Genomic DNA, 7,836 nt, shown 5'->3' on the forward strand with positions numbered 1-7,836 from the left:
ACTAAAGACGAAATGCCTTTCTCATTGCCCTTTTCTTTCTGAGCTTTAGAAGTTCAAAACTCTCATCCCCCAACTCTTGCGCTTAGCTACATGATATTTTTTTTCCTGTAACCAGAATTCATCTTAATGCCAGACTGAGGCAACACAACCATGAGAATTTAGGTGCATTTGCCTGATTGTGAACAGATCAATTTATAAGCAACTCTGTTCTGCAGTGGGGGATGGGGGCCCTTCCAATCCTGGCTTATTTGAATGTGATATACAGTTTACCACCAATTAAAATAAAGCTAAGGTCAGTAATTGCAGAAAACATCTAATGTGTTTATAGGCTTATCCAAGAAGATAGGCATCCCTATGATGAAACCACCTCATATCTATAACTCCTACAGAATAACAGATGACCTCTGTGTATTTTTACTATAGTTATGAAATGAATAAATTTCACTTACATTGAATATACTGAGAAAATACATAGATGCTTTATCTAAAAATTCACAAAGAACTATTTATTAGCTTCTCAGAATAGGTTAAAATAATGAAGTAGAAAAATTTTCTTTTATATAATTTAAAAGATTGTGGGTTGGGAGTATAGCTTAGTGGTAGAGTACTTGCCTAGCATGCATGAGGTCTTGGGTTCAATTCCCAGCACTGCAAAAAACATAAGAAAATATTTAAAGCATGATCTTTAGATCAAGATGAAGTCTATTTTTTTTTTAAGTTCTGAATTAGGAATCAGAGTATCTGATATATCTATTTCAACCCAAGTAGCGATAAACCTTAAGTAAGTCCTTTCTGTCTCTGAGCCTTCCCCTGTCTACCTCACAGCACTGTTAGAGGATGTAATAAGCTTGTCTACTTAAAGTAAAAAGCCTAGGGGTTGGGGATATAGCTTAGTTGGTACAGTGCTTGCCTTGCAGGTACAAAGCCCTGGGTCCAATCCCTGGCATCACACACACACACACACACACACACACACACACACATACACACCAAAAAAAAAAAAAAGCCTTCACCCTTCATTTCCTTACAGCATGAGACACATACAATACCTGTGACTAGTTACTCCCCCCACTTCCACCCCCTGCAATTAAGTAGTGTGTTCATCAAGTCTGTCGTGAATGTTGCCATGCATGTCACTGTAATTACAAAATTTATAAATTGATGAAATAAAAATACGAATAGTTTTTTGTTCCTATGACAAGTGAATTAAACACTGTAGGAATATGATGAAGGTGTTATTTTCAGATATATTAGATATGGGTTTAGATATTGGTAAAGAACTTGAAACAAACATTTAGAAAGGTCCAGTTTGCCAGCAAAAAATTGGACCCTATCTGTCTAATATCACTTGAAACAAGATTAGACATGAAGTTTTGGGATGTACTGAGGTGAAGTCAATTTGGGATGCAAATTTGCCTGTAGGCCAGCTTGTAGCTATATTTTTCCAGGTACTTATTTTCTATTTTTAAACTTCCTGGGTGGATAGGGCAAAGTTGTACTTCTGAGATAACCCTTATGCTGAAGGTGCTGTCCTTTGGGGTCCTACCTTTCAAGTTTGAGGCATCTGATTTCCAAATTAAGCAGGCTCTGAGGTTTCACATTTTTTTCTCATCTGAAAAGTCTGTAGAAACAGAATTTCCATTTTCCCAAATCAGCACGTACTTTAAGTTCAATAGTAGCTTTCTCGCTGTGCTGACTTCTCTGGGCTACCACTTTCCTGTAGATTGGCCTCTTTATCTTTTCAGCTCTTTGATGCTGTTAAGACAATACTTAAAATACATTTCAACAAACACTTTTGTTTTCAGTGGGAGAGTTGGCACCACAGCCCGACCAATGTTATATGCTATAGCTTTTCTGGAGGCCACCTGCTCTTGATTCTTGCTGAGAAACCAAATTGCCTTTTGAAACTGGTGTGTCCCTCTTGAAGGGGCTAGTACCAGTGTGAAAGCTTAAGATGGCATAACTCACTTTTTTCTAAATCTAAATCCATTGGGCTAAATCTAAATCCATTTGACTGCATAATTCTATCTTCATCAGGCTAAAAAAAGCTTATACATTTTAGGTTGACAGGTAGCTGATAGGTGATGATTTTATATTGACTCTACTTTTTTATTGTTTTCTACCTTGTCAGTATTTTGAGAGGGCTAAATTTATGTAAATCATCTAATCCAGTGGAACTTTCTGTGAGGACAAAAATGTTCTATAAACTGCCCATACGTGACTACTGCACTCTTAGTATATGGCTAGTGTAACTTAGAAATTGAATTTTTAACTTACTTTATGATAAATCATTTAATAGTGGCTAGTCAGATGATGCACATGCTCAGATTAAGTTGCTTTATCATACTTCAGGATAACTATTCACTACATAAGAACCTATATTTCTTATATAACCAATAGTTACAACAATGCAGTTGTTGGGTTGTAAAAAAAGACTACATACTCAGCAACTTAGTGAGGCCATGATCAACTTAGCGAGATCCTGTCTCAAAATAAAAAGGGCAGTAAATGTGGCTCAGTGACTAAGCATCCCTGGGGTTCAATCCCTGGCACACACATGCACGCACACACACACACACACACACAAAAAAAAAAGAACGAATGAATGAACAAACTACATAAAAATAGTTTTGTGACTACAGTATTTTCTACAGAATCTGTACATAGATCATGAAACCAAAATAGGAGAAACTACTATTAGCTTAAAACAGATAAATAAATACAACAAAATATTAATTCAACAAATATTTATTGAGGCCATATTCTGATCTGGGCACTATACAAGACTCTGAAAATAGTCTCATAATCCTGATGATTCTTTTACTCTCTATGCAGATGAGGATTGGTGGATGAGAGATGATCCTATGAATGGCTTTCACTATAAAATGCAAATTCATTATTTCAACTTCTTCTAGATATATTTACTTGATAATATATAATCAGAGTCAACTATTAGTCTTGTGGAATGTTTTGAAGTTGAGAAAAAGACAAATATTCCATGGGTGAAATGGTGTACTGGCATCTTAAAGAATCTCAGAATTCCCATACGGAAAACATCTATTTAACATTTTTCAATCCATGCTCTCCAGGCAAAGAAATCTAAAGACACTGGATTATCTAGAATACTGTTTCCCAAAGAGGCATTTGCAGATTGTTAGGCAGCATTCTCAGTAGTCCACATTTCTTTAGAGAATTTTGAAGTGATGCGTTTCAAATTATATAACCTTAAGACATTAATAGAAGCACATTTTGAACCATGTTGAACACATTCTAACAGGATATCGCCACATGATTTCTCTTAAGATTGACCTGCAATTGTCTTAGGTTGTTTTCTTTCTTTCTTTTTTTTTTTTAAAACAAAACAGAAGTGAACTAAAATTATGTGCTCAATATGAAGGCCAAGGGTTTAACAGAGAAAGATTTAACAGAGAAATGTGGAAAGAGAATCCAGCCATTACATTACATAGAGTATTAAAATCATGTTTTATCTTGAAATAATTCTGTTCTGTAGCAATTGTTTCAATATTTATGTCATGCATCAATTTCAAGAAGATATCTTTTACATTACCATAATTTTAAGCTAAACTATTTTATGCTTTTGCAAATGCATTGGTTTTATAGATGCATAGGAGTTTCAGCCTAAAAATTTTCTATATGGTTTTAAGTTTAGGACATTGTAACCATTGTAGGTAATATTGTGATAAAAATAATTTAAGTCAAAACTAGAGGTACATAAAATTACTTTTGTGGAAACACTGTTCTAAGATATTTCTTTTACATTTCTGAATGCATCATATAGCATTCTTCTTAAATATTTAGCCAATATTTAAAATTGGTTTGCATTCCATGGCTATGTATCATCTGTTACATTTGCTATGAGGCCAGGCAAAGTCTGGAAAGTATTAAAAATTCATCATGGATATGAATCATAAGTGGACTGTGTTCAATATCACTGCAGATAAATAATAGCTTTATTGACATATTCAAGTATGGCAATGTCAGAATTTTTTCCTTCCCCAATCTCTATTGTCTTTTCTAAAAAATGTCAGACATGGCATATTCAACTACCTCCTAAAACATTATAATTCCAGTTGTTCATTTCTAGGTCCATTTGCTCACTCGACCTCCAGTTGCACACTGTCATTGCCTACTAGATATTTCTACCTGAATTTCAAAATATTTCAAACTCATCCAACCCCAAATTCAATTCTTGCATTCTTATTCTAGACCAAGGGTGCCACGTGAACTTGATTTCTCAAACTCAAAACACTGAAGTCATCTCCATTTCTATCTTTTTATCACCCTCACATCAGTGGTCAGCAAGTCCTGCCAATTCTCTTTGTGACCTCTGCCATTGCCTCAGTTCAGGCTTGCAACATCTTGTAGCTGACAATTGCGATATCTGCCTACCTAGATTCCCTCCCATTAGGTACCTTCCAGACAAATCTAGCTTAAAACAGTGGAACATATATGATTTCATGAAAAGTTTTCAGTGAACTTGTCTATTTACATGGGCTGGCTTGGTTTACTGAGACTTCTGCCTTATTACTTTATGACTGTGAATCCTGAAGGTAAGAGCTCAATCTTGTTCATCTTTCTGTCTCAGTGTTGAACAGTTTTTAGCATGAAAATGCTTTCTATATACTACTGAATGTGGACAGGGAACTGATGAGTGGCTAAGAACACAGGCTTCAAAAAGTTTTTTCTCAGCAAGAGAAACAATAAGAGAGGTAAACAGGGAACCTACATCCTGGGAACAAATTTTTACTCCTCACATTTCAGATAGAGCCCTAATATCCAGAATATACAAAGAACTCAAAAAATTAAACAATAAGATAACAAACAACCCTATCAACAAATGGGCCAAGGACCTGAACAGACACTTCTCAGAGGAGGACATACAATCAATCAATAAGTATATGAAAAAATGCTCACCATCTCTAGCAGTCAGAGAAATGCAAATCAAAACCACCCTAAGATATCATCTCACTCCAGTAAGATTGGCAGCCATTATGAAGTCAAGTAACAATAAGTGCTGGCGAGGATGTGGGGAAAACGGTACACTTGTACATTGCTGGTGGGACTGCAAATTGGTGAGGCCAATATGGAAAGCAGTATGGAGATTCCTAGGAAAGCTCGGAATGGAACCACCATTTGACCCAGCTATCGCCCTTCTCGGTCTATTCCCTGAGGACCTTAAAAGAGCATACTATAGGGATACTGCCACATCAATGATCATAGCAGCACAATTCACAATAGCTAGACTGTGGAATCAACCTAGATGCCCTTCAATAGATGAATGGTTTAAAAAATGTGGCATTTATACACAATGGAGTATTACGCAGCACTAAAAAACGACAAAATCATGGATTTTGCAGGGAAATGGATGGCATTAGAGCAGATAATGCTAAGTGAAGGTAGCCAATCCTTAAAAAGCAAATGCCAAATGTCTTCTTTGATATAAGGAGAGCAACTAAGATCAGAACAGGGAAGAAGAGCATGAGGAAAAAATTAACATTAAACAGAGACAAGTCGGGTGGGAGAAAGGGAGAGAGAAGGGAAAATGTATGGAAATGGAAGGAGACCCTCATTGTTACACAAAATTACATATAAGAGTTTGTGAGGGGAAAGGGGAAAAAAACAAGGGAGAGAATTAAACAACAGCAGATGGGGTAGAGAGGGAAAATGAGAGGGAAGGGGAGGGGGATACTAGGGGATAGGAAAGGTAGCAGAATACAACAGTCATTAATATGGTATTATGTAAAAATGTGGATGTGTAACCGATGTGATTCTGCAACTTGTATTTGGGGTTAAAAATGGGAGTTCATAACCCACTTGAATCAAATGTATGGAAGATGATGTGTCATGAGCTTTGTAATGTTTTGAACAACCAATAAAAAAAAAGAAAAAATAAATAAATAAAATTAAAAAAATTAATCCCTTTCTACTAGATCTCAACCACTCTGACCAGCAGCAGCATCCCTTCATGAGGAGAAAGCTCCCATGACCTAATTATTTTCCAATAGGCCTCATCTTGTATAAGTTTCTACCACCTCAACATCACCATACTGAGGCCAACCTTCCAGAACATGAACCTTTGTAGGACAAACCACATTTAAACCTCAGCAGTATTCCTTATCAAAACACCAGAAAGAAAGAAAAAATCAACCAACCAAACAACAACAACAAAAAACCAGAGTGATCTCTAGTATTTTGAATTTCAGCTATTGAGCAGGAAAACTGCCTACATTTTTTTTTCCTGAATTTTTGAATGTTTTTAATTTGGATAAGGTTCCCAAGTCCAAAGTTCTGAGAAGCTTACTGTAAAGCATAGTCAGTCATAAACCCTTAGGCAATAATTAATGTTAGTCTAACAATATCTCATTCCAATAAGGCAAATAAATTTTATGGGTGTTTGTTTTAGCTAACGAAAGAGTTTTTTGTTTTTTTTTCCTAACTTATCTTTTGATCTTTTGGTTAGGAGATCAAACAACATGTAAGGCTAGTGGAAAAAAACTTTTCTCTGAAGCTGCAGTATTTTCAAATCATTGATAATTCCATCAGTAAAAAGGACCTTAGAAATCATCTAAACCAATCCTTCATTTTACAGTTAAGACCATGAAAGCCTCGAAAAATGAGATTTACCAGACATGACTACACACGTTTTTATAACACCAACACAATCTGGGTTTCAAGAATCCCTCACCTGCATTCCACTGACATTACATCAATTTCAAAGTAATCTAAGGTTCTTAATTAATATTCTGACATCAACTAATTTAGGATTTTAACATATCAATGATAACAAAAATTCAACCCAATTTCATGAGTTTTACATCAAGATCTCATGTTTCAGCACACATTCTTCCATGTGCTTGGTTCTCTAATCCACTTTATATTTTTCCAACTCTGAGCTCCCACAGCTTTACATATCTGCATATTTATATTCAGTGTCCACTTAAAGACCACATCTTTCATGAAAACCATGCTCAAATCTAATAAATGACAAAACAGCCCTTTGTATTCCTCTTAAGGATTTTTTAAATTCAGCCTTGTACCGCAAATAAATTACTGGAATGGATGTCAGACTCATAGAAATTGGTGCCACACCAGTTTCTTTAGTTTTAGATCCTGTCCCTCCTTGCAATTTATAAATATTTAAACTAAAATAAATGCCTTACTAGGCTAAAATTTTCCATTAGAATTTTCTTGAAGTATTTAAACGTATTTAAAAGAGCTGGGTTGGGGTAGGAATGAATTGTACATATAGGATTCATGGTGCTTTAATGTGAACCATGATGAGGCAGGACAATTTGAAGTTATTGTCTCTTTTCTGGATGCTTTTTTCCTTTTAAAATTCCTCTTCCATTTAGTATAATTAGCCCATATTTTCTTTTATTGGTAACGTAAAAACCCACAGGAACTATATTTAAGAGTTAGGGAAAACAGAAAACAAGTAGTGTTATATAAATACTCAGATACTTCTGTTGCAAATTTAGTTTCTCTTTAACTTTTCAGAAATAGATGTGTTATATTATAAAAGGATTAGAAACATTAAAAAGCCATCTTACTGGGCTGGGAATATAAGTCAGTGGTAGAGCACTTACCAAGCATGAGCAAGGCAGAGCATTTGATCCCTAGCACTGAAAAAAGCAAAGCAAAACAAAACAACAACAAACATCTTATTCTTTACTAATACATCAATAAATACCTTATCCTTTACCAGTTCAAAATAAAAGAAAACGAAGGAGTTTAACCAACTGACATCCTTTGTCAAACTGTTATGCAATTATTCTGGGCCCACATTTCACCTGAAACTTTCCTTAAGGTCACTGC

This window comes from Spermophilus citellus (genome assembly GCF_964194105.1).
Source record: "Spermophilus citellus genome assembly, chromosome: 11".
Taxonomy (NCBI): Eukaryota; Metazoa; Chordata; class Mammalia; order Rodentia; family Sciuridae; genus Spermophilus; species Spermophilus citellus.